The 13,834-nt window shown below is 42.8% G+C and overlaps 1 protein-coding gene and 1 pseudogene across 1 annotated transcript in view; one reads left to right on the plus strand and one right to left on the minus strand.

Moving 5' to 3' along the window:
- LOC124015125 overlaps window positions 1-13,834 on the minus strand; it is a 413,427-nt pseudogene that overhangs the window by 68,465 nt on the left and 331,128 nt on the right.
- The window catches only part of LOC124015119 (speckle-type POZ protein), a 103,163-nt gene continuing 94,908 nt past the window's right edge, over window positions 5,580-13,834 (plus strand). The window contains exon 1 of the mRNA XM_046330072.1: window positions 5,580-5,671. The gene's annotated coding sequence lies outside the window, so the exon portion shown is untranslated. The remainder of the gene's footprint in view (window positions 5,672-13,834) is intronic.

Consider the following 13,834-nt stretch of genomic DNA (forward strand, 5'->3'; position numbering starts at 1 on the left):
AAACCCAGGGTCTCTGGTGGCACAGCTAGCGCTGCGATGCAGTGCCCTAGACCACTGCGCCGACCCGGGAGGCCCGGTATCCACTTGCTTTTAATAAAACGTACAGAAGTGCACTGGGAATGTATTCAACTTTCCTCTCTGCTCAATGTTTCATAATTCTCTTAATTTCTAAGGGTCTTCATTTTGCCTACAACATCTATTACTTATTCTCACTCTCCTCACATGTCCTCAGTACAGTCCACTAAATGACCTAAACTGCACCTCAGCCCCTCATCCTGTCACATCCAACCTTCCTCATTTCCTCCTGTACCTTCTCTCTCCCAACCCTAACCCTAACCCTCCCGTTCCCCCTCCCTCTGTCCCTCCTCCCATGGTGTGGTTGGTGTAGTAATTGAGTGAGAGCGGTGAACCTGGAGTGCTACGTGTAATCCACACTCTATAAGCACTCTAATTAAAGTGCAAATTCAATACTCCCTCATCAACATTTCACTGGCAGCACATTTGCACGCCTGACACCCCTCAGGTAATTACAGGGAGACTGGTAGTTCAATCATTCACCAGAAAAAAACATGAGCAAAAAAAAGACAATGTGCTGCCTCTTTATGGTGTGGGGATAGGAGTGCACAACTGAAGCACACTGACTGTACCACCACTTGACCTGCCTCCTGGAAATCTTGCCTTCACTTTTTTGCTTTCACATTCAGGTAATCATTCAGGTAATCTAATTCCTTTCTTTCTAATGACAATGATTACATTATCAAAACCAATGAAGTGATAAGTGTGGCCACATGAGAGGATATTCTCCAGATGCTACACATAATGAAAGCCCATCCATGAGCACACACATGCACACACACACAACGATTTTTCCCCAGTATGTGTTTCTTTGTGTTTCACTAAGTGTGTGTGCCTTTGTGTGTGTGTGTGTGTGTGTGAGTAGGAGTATGGTTTTGCAGCTTTAATTAAACTTCCACTATTTTCTCTCAGCTTGTCCCCAAAGGGCCCCGTCTTCTTCCCCACCACATGCTTATTTATTTATAATTGCATTAAAGTCCATCAGAGTGGAGCTACTGGAGAACATGGTGCCAACCCTGCAGACTGAGCAGACACGGTCACAGGGTAATACACTACTATGTGGTGACTGCATTCTATTGGCTTGGAACAACAAGGATTGTGCATAACTCATGAACATGTGTGTTCTGTTTGTTATTAAAAATCACAAGTGAAATATGTAATTGTATTCCTGTCAAGGCTGTTCCCCTTGCTATGAGTGGGAAAGTGCAAACACATCCACTGTTTCGAGAACATCACGAATGTTCAAGCCAACATCCAGATGCCGGTGCCAATGCATTTTTTAATTTTAGTAAGAGTTCAATAAACGTTTAAAGTTATCTTTCTTCTTCTTGACAAATATTTTACATTTCTTTACTATATTTCTATAAACAACTTCTGCCTTCAAAACTATATATCCCGGTAGAAAACTGCTTGAAAGAAGATCACAGAAATAGAATCTAAGAACTTCAGTTCAAGATGAATTGGAAGATGGAAGATTAAAGTCCACAAAAATTACACAATCTGTCTGTGAAAATCACATCTTTCATTTCAACACTGTGACATTGTCACTTTCTGCTTCAACAGTTTTCACCAGGGCCACAATGTTTTGGAACGTTGAGATAGAACAAACATGCCTCTCTGACATCTAGAATAAGGAATCACATGAACTCTATTTGTGGTATTTCTATCTACAACATTTTAGTAATTAACATGGCCCTGAAATGAGATCAAATGTTTTTATTTAACTAGGCAAATCAGTTAAGAACAAATTCTTATTTTCAATGATGGCCTAGGAACAGTGGGTTAACTGCCTTGTTCAGTGGCAGACCTACAGATTTTTACCTTGTCAACTCAGGGATTCGAAATTGCAACCTTTCGTTCACTTGCCCAACACTCTAACCACTAGGCTACCTTGCTGCCCCATGGCGAGTAGTGCGGACAAAGTGGAGGAAATGGAGAAAAGGTTGGGGAAGCAACAGCTGTGCTGGAATGCGATCTTTATGGGTGACAGTTCTGATGATATGGAGTGGAAGGATGAGGGTCAAGGATTTGAATGGTCTGTAGTGGAAAGACATAGGAAGAAGAGAGATCATGATACTGAAAGCAGTGGAGCGTCTAGTATGGAAAGCATAAAGACACCGTAAGGTAGGAAGTAATAGTAAAAATGTCTCGGAGGGAAGTTGTGATGGTGTTTGATGAGAACACAGGGCCTTATTTACACCCTATCCGATTAAAAGAGAGGCTAGAGAGGCTCAGAGATATAGAATCAGTCATGATGTATCATATGCAGATTGGTGGAACTACAGTGCGAACTCCTGTAGTAAGTGGATTTCCTTTCGGGGCTGATGCTTCTGCTGGTCCTGGCATGGTTTCAAGACCATGCCAGGTTGAAGGTTATTGTGGAAATGGCAAAATAGTTATTGGAAGTAACAAATGTTACTGTGGAAAAGGTTGCTGACATGCTGAATAATCCTAAAGGTGGATTGTTTCAGAATGATATAGATTAAGTTTAATGGGATTGAGGGGCCTGGGAGGGATTTTGGGGGGAGCATGTGCTAGAAGTTAGTAGGGATTTATTTGATTATTTTATTTTATACCTAACAGAAATATAAATGCAACATGAAAGTGTTGGTCCCATGTTTCATGAGCTAAAATGAAAAGATCCCAGAAATCTTCCATATGCATAAAAAGCTTATTTCTCTCAAATGTTGTTTTTACATCCCTGTTAGTGAGCATTTCTTTGTCAAGATAACCCATTGATTGGTGTGGCATATCAAGAAGCTGATTAAACAGCATGGTCATTAAACGGTGCACCTTGTGCTTGGGACAATTAAAGGCCACTCTAAAATGTGCAGTTTTGTCACAAAACACAATGCCACAGATGTCTCAAGATTTGAGGGAGTGTGCAATTGGTATGCTAATTGTGGGAATGTCCACCAGAGCTGCTGCCAGAGAATTTAATGTTCATAAGCCTCCTCCAATGTCAATTTGACAGTGTGTCTAACCGGCCTCACAACCGTAGACCACGTGTAACCACGCCAGCCCAGGACCTCCACATCCGGCTTTTTCACCTGCGGGATCGTCTGAGACGAGCCACCCGTACAGCTGATGAAACTGTCGGTTTGCACAATCGAAGAATTTCTGCACAAACTTTCATAAACTGTCTCAGGGAAGCTCATCTGCGTGCTCATCATCCTCAACAGGGCAAATGCTCACCTTCGATGGCCACTGGCACATAGGAGAAGTGTGCTCTTCACGGATGAATCCTAGTTTTAACTGTACCAGGCAGATGGCAGTCATGGTGTATGGCACGTGTGGGCGAGCGGTTTACTGATGTCAACATTGTGAACAGAGTGCCCCGCGGTGGCGGTGGGATTATGGTGTGGGCAGGCATAAGCTATGGCCAACGAACACAATCACAATTTATCAATGGCAATTTCAATGCAAAGAGATAACGTGAGGAGATCCTGAGGCCCATTGTCGTGCCATTTATCTGACGCCATAACATATTGTTTCAGCATGATAATACACGGTCCCATGTCGCAATTATCTGAAAACAATTCCTGGAAGCTGAAAATGTCCCAGTTCTTCCATGGCCTGCATATTCACCAGACATGTCACCCATTGAGCATGTTTAGGATGCTCTGGATCGACATGTATGACAGCTTGTTACAGTTCCCACAAATATCCAGCAACTTCACACAGCCACTGAAGAGGATTGGGACAACATTTCACAGGCCACAATCAACAGGCTGATAAACTCTATGCGAAGGAGATGTGCTGCGTTGCATGAGGCAAATGGTGTGACCAACAGATGCATATCTGTATTCCCATTCATGTGAAACCCATAAATTAGGGCCAAATGAAAGCATTTCAATTGATTGATTTCCTTATATGAACTGTAACTCAGTAAAATCTTTGAAATTGTTGCAGGTTCTTACAATGTTCTTATAATGGTGCCGGAGGGGATGGCTGCCGTTTTACGGGCTCCTAACCAACTGTGCTATTTGTTTTTTTTTTTTGCATTGTTTGTAACTTATTTTGTAGGGTGGTCATGGTTCACATCAAAACCATCATGCCAGAAACCCTAGACCCACTCCAATTCGGATCCTGGACTTCCTGACTGGTCGCTTCCAGGTGGTAAATGATAGGCAACAACATATCTGCCCCACTGATCCTCCATACGGGGGCCCCTCAGGGGTGCGTGCTAAGTCCCCTCCTGTACTCCATGTTCACCCACGACTGCGTGGCTAAGCACGACTCCTACACCATCATTAAGTTTGCTGACGACACAACAGTGGTGGGCCTGATCACCGACAAGGATGAGACAGCCTATAGGGAGGAGGTCAGATACCTGGCAGTGTGGTGCCAGGACAACAACCTCTCCCTCAATGTGAGCAAGACAAAGGAGATGATCGTGGACTACAGGAAAAGGATGGCTGAACAGGCCCCCATTAACAATGATGGGGCTGTCGTGGAGAGAATTTCAAGTTCCTTGGTGTCCACATCACCAACAAACTATCATGGTCCAAACACACCAAGACAGTCGCGAAGAGGGCACGACAACACCTTTTCTCCCTTCGGAGACTGAACAGATTTGGCATTTGTCCCCAGATCCTCAAAAAGTTCTACAACTGCACCACCGAGAGCATCCGGACCGGTTGTATCACCTCTTGATATGGCAACTGCTCGGAATCTGACCGTAAGGTGTTAGAGAGGGCAGTGCATACGGCCCAATACATCACTGGGTCCAAGATTCCTGCCATCCAGGAGCTATATACTTGGTGGTGTCAGAGGAAGGCCCAAAAAATTGTCAAAGACTCCAGTCACCCAAGTCATAGACTGTTCTCTCTGCTACCGCACAACAAGTGATACCGGAGCACCATGTCTAGGTCCAAAAGGTTTCTTAACAGCTTCTACCCCATGTCATAAGACTGCTGAACAATTAATAAAATGGCTCACCTGACTATTTACACTGTTTTTACACTGCTGCTACTTCACTGTTTATTATCTATGCATAGTCACTTTACCCCTACCTACATGAACAAATGACCTCGACTAACTTGTATCCCAGCATATTGACTCGGGACCGGTACCCCGTGTATACAGCCTTGTTATTGTTATGTAATTTTATTGAAGAAGAAGAAGAAGACTGTATCATCAGGATTTTTCACATACTAACAGTGCTATCACAGCATGGCAATTATATACTGTATATAATTTATACTTTATTGTAAACCAATTCAAAATGTATAGAAATACAAATGAGTTTACAACAGAGTATACAAGCATTACAAACGACAGTGAGGGGAATACAGACAATACATTATAAAAATAACTTGTCTTGATTGTTTTTTGTTTTGCTATGAGAAGAATGAATTGTGTTTATTTAATTCTCCAAAAGAATAAACAGAGGTTTTTGACTCTTATATTTACATTAATAAATGTATTAATAAGACATGTACATACATTAATAAAGTATTTAGCTAAAATAACAAAGCATGGCAATGTTTTGGTATGGGCGTGCATACTTTCGTCACAGGCATAACCCGGATGTAGAGTGCCAGTGCTGACAACAAAAAAAATCCTATCCTGTCGTGGAACAGACTGAAAAAAGGTGAGTTTTAAAACAAAAGGAAACATTGCTTTGAACATATTCTAAACTTTGCTTGTACTCGCTTTCATTTTGAGACCAAACACCAGTGAACGTGTGAGTTTGGTATCTGACAGGAATACGTAAGGCACTTAGCCAACTTGTATCTATCTATTTTACCTTCTCAACAATCTCGACTGTTGATGTTCGAGATAGCAAGCTACACTTAACCAGCTAGCGAGCTAACGTTAGCTAGCTAACTAGCCAGCAGACTGGTAGCTAGCTCGTTGGAAGTAAACCCTGACAAATCGTCTACCAAACATGAGCTAATCGTGCTAAAATGTAGCAAACTACTTGTTGTAGTTTCCTACTTAGCCAGCTTGCTAGCTAGTTGGTTAGCCAGCTGAGCTAGTTAGCTAGCCAATCTACGTTGCCTCGCGCTTGTCTGACAATGGTTTGACAGCTGGTTTTAGCTTGACCATTTGTGAAGGAAATATTCATTTTATGCAGTTGCTGTGCGGGAAAGAGGTGGGTTATTCCTAGAAATTAATACATGAGTAATTCTCAAGGGGCCCTGTGCGTAAGTAAAAGCTTCTTTTTTGTTGTTGCCACATTATGAACCCACAATTTGCTCCGAAGCCACCATCCCACAACTGCCTGTATCCTGCCAAATAGTGACCATCACTTGTCTCCCGTATTTGTTTGCATGAGTTGTGCCGCACAGTGTCATTTGCCAGAAACGGAACAGTTGTATTTTGCCAGAAACTGAGCTCCATAGAGAATGTGAAGAGCCAGGCTGAGGGGTTGCTGCATTGCCTAAAGATGAGCAAACTGAAATTGTCAGTATGGTTAACCATGCACAGACAGAGAATTAAGGTGGCAGATGTTTTTTAAGTGGGCGTTTTGGGGCACGCTGGTATTTCACCAAATAAAATGTTGACGCAAGATTAGTTTTAGTACATGAAGTGCTGTGGGAATTCTCAATCATTCTTGTGTGGTCCTTCAGCATTTTTCTAGATTGTAAACACATGCAGGTTGAAACTGAGGGAGCAATGTTGGAGTTTATTTGAGCATCTGAGTGGTTTAGTGAGGTATGCTCTGAGACAGCATAGATAACTACTGGGACACCCACTACAGTCCCAGTCCTAAAAGCTGCACAAGATGTACTCATTCACCGGCCACACACCTGCTCCAACAGACACCTCAAAACTGATAGGCCTACACTATTTCAGTGTAAGTGAGAGTTTTGGCTCTATTGATGAGGAAAATGGGGCCTGTGAAATTCTGAAGACAGGTGTTTAGTTGTGGTTTGAGTGCAGAGACTTCATCTTGGCAGCTGTTTAACTGGGAAAGTAATTTTGGTGTGAGTGAAGTACTTACCTGACTGGAGTACTTACCTTGATTTGACATGCTGGCCTCAACAGTCAGTGTGGCTGTGTTGAGAGACAGCCATCTCATAATGGTAAGAGAACTGTTGTCAACAGGAATATTTTTCTCTGTATGGAGACACATTTTGTACGTGCTTCCAGACTGCATTGACAGGAAAGGATCCTCAGAGCAGGCACAGGGTTCCATTGTTCCGTAGTTAGTCAGGCTGTAGTCAGTGATTTGGCCAAAATGGTAAAAGACATTTCCGTTGCACAAAACCTAAATGACCATGACTGGCGATGGAACACTTCAAAAGTTACCGGTACTGCAATGCCTACCTAGTCGTTTCACTGCACGCAAACCCCTAGCCAGCCATCACTTCCCAGCCAACTCCATCCATTCTATGTTATATGTTAAATTGGACAGCACTCGATTTAGCGGAGATGCACTCTACACAACATCCCCCGGCCCTCCTCACCATCCATAGGACAAAACACTTTGTTTTATTTACGTGAGGTGCTTCTGTAACTGCTAGGAATAACAGCCAATCGAGGTGCATAGCGGAGGGCAAGCTAATGTAATCTGACAGCAATGGAGTGGTAGAGGCCGCTCAGGCATCGTAAAGCTGTCGCTGTTTAAGCTCCTAAATTTGTCGCTAATACCCTCCAGCCTCCGCTTCCACATGGCCACAGAGCCTGAGGAGAAGAGCACCGGAGTGTGCATCCAGGCAGTTTAGTTGTGTAACTGTGTCTTTCCACCCGTGTTAAGTATATATATGTGGATAGTGGTGGTAATGGGTGTGTGTGCAGCTCCAGTAAATGTGTGTGAGTCAGTGTGACACTACAGGTGCAGCTTTAGAAGAAGCCCATTTCTCACAATTCTGATTACTTGTGAGGGAATGCAACAAGTATTGAATTAGTTTGCTGAGAGGTTGGAAATTGAAATATGGATTGGGGTCGCAAACGCCTGCCTGTGCTATTGGCTGTTTCAGATGTGTGGGATGAAATGTATTTTGTGTGACTGATGCAGACAGTGGCGGTATCTAATGGTTTTCCTCTGCTCGTTCCTGCATTCCAATAACAAGATGGGAGCAGGAGTGACACAGACAAAGTGGATGTATTTAGTCACCTTAAAGAGACGCCAGGCCATTTTTCAGCCAGACGAACACCAAGTCTGCCGCTCTTCCATTCCATTTTAAAGTGAAAGACACACCCAGGGCCGGTTTCTCAAAAGCATCATAAGGCTAAGTTCATCGTTAGAGCCTTCGTAGGAGCTTTGTTAAATCCGAGCTTTTTCCGCGAACCATCATTATTAACGTTACACTTGAAAATGCTTGGAATTCAATGCTTGTCTCAGAACAGCTAAGTGCGCAGAACAGAACAGCTAAGTGCGCCGTTAGATGCCCTCCCACGTAATTTAAACACAGAAGATCTCCGCTAAACAGAATCAAATGGTTTATCGGTCTCTCTGTGACTGCCGATAAATACAAATACAGAGGTGTCAATGTCTTTGCAATTAACTCCAAGCTTCGTTTAAAAAGATTACTCAAATGAAAACCAAGATCCGCATTCAAATATAAACAGTAAGCTAAAGACCTTTTTCAATCAAAAAAATACATTTCATGTTCAATCAATTGTTCTATTTAGCTAATTTCTCTAATTTGACTAAATATATTTCATGGTGTGTAGCCTAACATGTGCAATGATGTGCCAAATCGGTGACTTAGTGCATTTTATTGGGTAAGCAATACAAATAAGACACCTCAATATTTGCAGCCTTAGGTGGTAACTTAAAAGTTCTGTTCCGTCGTCAGTATTGTGAAATCATTCTAATGTTAAGGCAAGATTTTTAATGGAAAAAGCAGCACTGCCTTTTCTTTCCAGCCTATCAGTATTGACACATGCTCCTACAACGCACTTAGCAACCATTCTCTCTGCGTGGTGTTTTGGGAAAGGCGTATTACATCTTTGGCCGTTATTGGAAAGATGCATTGTTGAAACACTCGTAAGTGTAAATTCCATCAGTATCGAGAAACCGGGCACAGCTCATTCCATCTGCCATTTAGATGTATTTAAATGTGTTGCCTTGCTGTGCTGGTGGCGGTTTAGCTTCGTGAGCGTCTGGCTGGCTGGGTGTGGAGAGTGTGGGCTGGAGGCCAGCCTGGTCTGGGGGCTTGAGGCCTACTTCTCCCTGGCCGAGTAGCCTTGCCGCTGAACCCGAGAAGCTATCTGAATATCAATGACAATGCAGTGATTTAGAAGCGGCTGTGGCCCCAAAGTCAGATCTAATCGTGCTGGTATTTACTGCCATTTGAGCTTGGAAAGCAGCAGTTGACCATCTTGCTGTTGTGATGCGAGGCCAATTGAATTCAAAGGTAATTTCCATGTGGCTGTTTGGTATTTGGGATATGAGTCACCCATCTAGGGTTGGGTGAGACAGGGTTTAAGCGCTGTGCAAATTCAAGGTCAAAGGTGAAATGATTCAAAGAGATGCCCAGACAGGGATGGAGGGAGAGAGATAAGTGAGACTTTACAGAGGGAGATACTAAACTATCCTAAATTGGGAGTGAAAGCAACGGGTTTAATGCAGGTGGAGTGAGGAGTGTTATGTGCTAAGATGGCGATAAAAAGATGAACAAATCTAGATAAGATGGAATGAGAAAAGGAGTTACATAGTAGGTGAGGCGGAGGTATAGAGAGAGCGAGTGAGATGGGGGGAGATGTTGGGGTGGAAGAGGATTGTGGTAGTGAAATCGATAGTTCATACCATTCTGAAATTGAGTTTTTTTTTGTTGTCAGAGAAACAGGTATGGAGGGTATAATATGAAATGGCTCTGGCTGAGGACCGTTACTCGAGCAGCAGTATCGATTCCTGGGTCGTGTTCCAATTATAGTTGGGTGTTTTTGTCTCAGGCCCTCGTTCTGCAGCCCTTAAAAAGCTGGGGACAAGGCCGGACAAAGGTTTTGGGTGCCGACTGACTTTGTCTTAACGCTTCCCCAAAGCGGCCCACTTTTTCAGTTATCAAAGAAGTTAGCTGGGAAATATCGTGTGCTGTCTCACTGGGTCTCTGAGGACATCACTAGAGAATGGAGATTTCCCCCATGGCCGTCCCTCTTAAGAGATTCACTGGCATTACAGCATAAAGAGAAAATAATCTTGTTTGTGTGTAGGTTTGTCAGTGTGTGTCTGTGGCTAAGTGGATTTGAGTTTCTCTGCTGTGGGAGTGGGTTTGCATAACCTATGTGCAGGAAACATACATTTTTGTACACTTGTGTGATTGAGTGTGTGTATTTGTGGGGGCAGGTTGGAAAAACAACACCAGGTTGCTGAATGGCAGTAGAATGAGAGCAGATTGCTCTGTGGCTTCCTCCACGCTGCACTTAGCCGTTCATTGTGTGTGCAGCCAGACATGAGCAGAGAAATTGCAGCTGTTTGTTGCCTTTGTTCCTGGAAGATTTCCAAGGTAAAATGGCATGTAATTCCCAGCTTGATGTCCTTGCCTTTGCTCCTGCTTTTAGAGAGCCTTATCTGGGTTTGGAAGGGGGCTGCTGGATCGTGGAATAATGTAGGACAACTTTCTGGTACTCTTGAGGTTCAGTAAAGAGTTATTTTGTTGTCTGTCTCTACTAGTGGACTCTCCTCTTTCTCTAGCATCTGTCCCATCTGTATTTGATTCCTTCTCTCTCCCTCCCAGCTCTCCAAATAATGTCAGGCTCATGCAATATGTTGTTTCCCCACTTGTGTGTTAATGAAGTGGATGAATATTCATGAGGCAGAGCTGACATCGCTGTGGAGATCTTGTCAAGGGAATATGGAGCGGCAGGGCTAGACATTAACTTTTTGCTTGTCATGCCACTACCATTTGCACGTCATTGTATGATCAAGGACCCATGCATTACTATATTCTTTTTACCATAGATAATCAGACCAAAATGTATGTTACACTCTCTGCGTTGTCGAGCCCGTCTCAAAATACAACACTGCCCCTGGAGGATGGTTAGCCACCCTTGGTAGCCTATAAAATAGTTCAACGTTACAATTACATCAAAATACTTTTCCCTACAGGGCTCGACATTAAGGGAGTCCCGTTGTCCCTGTGATGATGATAAATGTTTTAAAACGGACTGATTAAATTCATCCAACCACTGCACATCATTTTTTTTTAATCCACTGAGGCTGATGCAACAGATCAGACCGTTTAGCTTAAAATGTTGATAGTTTTTTTTATACATGGCTGTAGGCTATGCGCGAATGTTCCCGAAATTAGCAGGATTTTTTTTCTCTCAAAAGTGCACCGCATGCACCAGTGGTTTCATGTAAAATTTAAGGGGAGATCTAAAGATGCATTAACTAGCATGGCTTACTAATATGACTAGGATTATGCTGTTGGTCAATAAAATAACGTTGATTCGAAAACCAGTAGAACATGAGAATTATGTAGTTTTCAATAGCGTATTAAGTGTTCATAAAATAATTCCCTCAACATTTCTATGGTTGTATTTTGGCTATGCTAGGCTACTTTGAAACAAGGTACATGCTTCATAAAATTACATTACATGTCCAGGTTTTAAACCATTATGTTTATGGTTAAATAGTTTAAAATGCGAACCGCCACCCGCTCAGATTTAAGGTGGGTGATGTGTGGTGCGCCACAGGCACTGTCCTTCACTCTCCAGTCTTGTGACCATTTGATCTGAAGGAACCGTTCCTCCCGTATGTCGACAGAATGTAGTGTAATTTATATAAACTCGGAGAGGAAGAGGTGAACTTGAGGCTACTTTGGTGGAAGACAATTAAGACATTACGAGATGCAGATTACCAAGACGAGTACGGTTCTGCCTGCCCCTCCTCTCTCTCCCTCATGCTGGCCTGCCTGCTCTTTCTCTTCGCTAATGACCCAAGTGTGTGTTCAGTCTTTGGTCTGTTGCATGTAGAATATCCTCGCTTAGGCTATTCATGGCACTGGTGTTGGCGGTATACAGTATCTTCGGGCCAGTCTTGCATGGGGTAGGCTTCTCTTAGTTGCTTAGTGGGTAGGGGTGTTTCTGTCTCATATGAAATTACAGTAGGCTACTGGTGTAGCCTGTATTGATTACCCTTTTCAGATATAATGATGTGTCCCCTTGAAAGCGCCTCGGTTACGACATGCTTGTTTGTCTTTTAGGGTTGGCTAAACGCCAACAAGAAACCTTCTCTGGAGACATGAACACCGTTTTACTTGTCTGTAAATGCCGAAGCGGGACTACCTTCCATCACTAGGCGACCAGAACTTTCAATCCTAGCATGCCTGCTGCCTGTGCTCTGACTAAAAAAAGTACTTTAAAGTACGTAAATCGCGATAACTAACAAAGACATTTAGAAAGAAAGCACTTCTAGCTCCCCCTAGCATAAAAAACTGCATAAATGACACAGTAGCACATCAATCAGCAACGTTTGTTGTCAGGGAAACAATTGAACGTTCTATGCTGGAGCAGAATTTTAGTGTCTGAAAAGGTACATACCCTGCTGATGCGACACTTAAAAAAAAATGGTCAAAGTGATCAATTATGGACATGTCACTGTACTGCGTTCTGTGTGTGTAAAGGGTCGCGGTTGATATAACTTCATTGCCCGGCCCTAACGGTCATACATCTGTAATAGGACCATTTTAATTTGCATTATCAATAAATGTGGATCGTTTTTTTTCTTATCTGTTTAACTTCTCTGGGATATGGGGGGACGGTAGCATCCCACTTCGCCAACAGCCAGTGAAATTGCAGGGCGCCAAATTCAAAACAACAAACAAACAAAATTCCTCAACCATACAAGTATTATACACCATTTTTAAAGATAATTAAGATAAATTATGTTAGGTCAGCGCCTAGCCACAGAAAAACATACAATTTTCCAAAGAAATTGGTGCGTTACGTTCAGAAATGCATCGTCTCAAACTAGAGGTCGACTGATTAATCGGAATGGATGATTTCAAGTTTTCATAACAATCGGAAATGGGTATTTCTGGAAACCAATTTTTTTAGATTTTTTTTTTTTTACACCTTGTGTTTAACTAGGCAAGTCAGTTAAGAACAAATTCTTATTTACAATGACGGCCTAGGAACGGTCGGTTAACTGCCATGTCAGCTCGGGGACAGTTTAGACCGCCTGGCTCGTTGCGAACTAATTTGCCAGAATTTTACTTAATTATGACAACTTTGAAGGTTGTACAATTTAACAGGAATATTTTGACTTTGGATGCCACCCGTTAGATAAAATACATAACAGTTCCGTATTTCACTGAAAGAATAAATGTTTTGTTTTCCAGATTATCGTTTCCGGATTCAACCATATCAATGACCTAAGGCTCGTATTTCTGTGTGTTATTATGTTATAACTAAGTCTATGATTTGATAGAGAGGTCTGACTGAGCGATGGTAGGCACCAGCAGGCTCGTAAGCATTCATTCAAACAGCACTTTCGTGTGTTTTGCCAGCAGCTCTTCGTTGTTCTTCAAGCATTACGCTGTTTATGACTTCAAGTCTATCAACTCTCGAGATTAGGCTGGTGTAAGCGATGTGAAATGGCTCGCTAGTTAGTGGGGTGCACGCTAATAGCGTTTCAAACGTCACTCGCTCTGAGACTTGGAGTGGTTGTTCCCCTTGCTTTGCATGGGTAACGATGCTTCGAGGATGGCTGTTGTCGATGTGTTCCTGGTTCGAGCCCAGGTAGGGGTGAGGAGAGGGACGGAAGCAATACTGTTACACTGGCAATACTAAAGTGCCTATAAGAATATCCAATAGTCAAAGGTTAATGAAATACAAATGGTATAGAGGGAAATAGTCC

The sequence above is a fragment of the Oncorhynchus gorbuscha genome, linkage group LG26 (genome assembly GCF_021184085.1).
Source record: "Oncorhynchus gorbuscha isolate QuinsamMale2020 ecotype Even-year linkage group LG26, OgorEven_v1.0, whole genome shotgun sequence".
In the NCBI taxonomy this organism is placed as follows: Eukaryota; Metazoa; Chordata; class Actinopteri; order Salmoniformes; family Salmonidae; genus Oncorhynchus; species Oncorhynchus gorbuscha.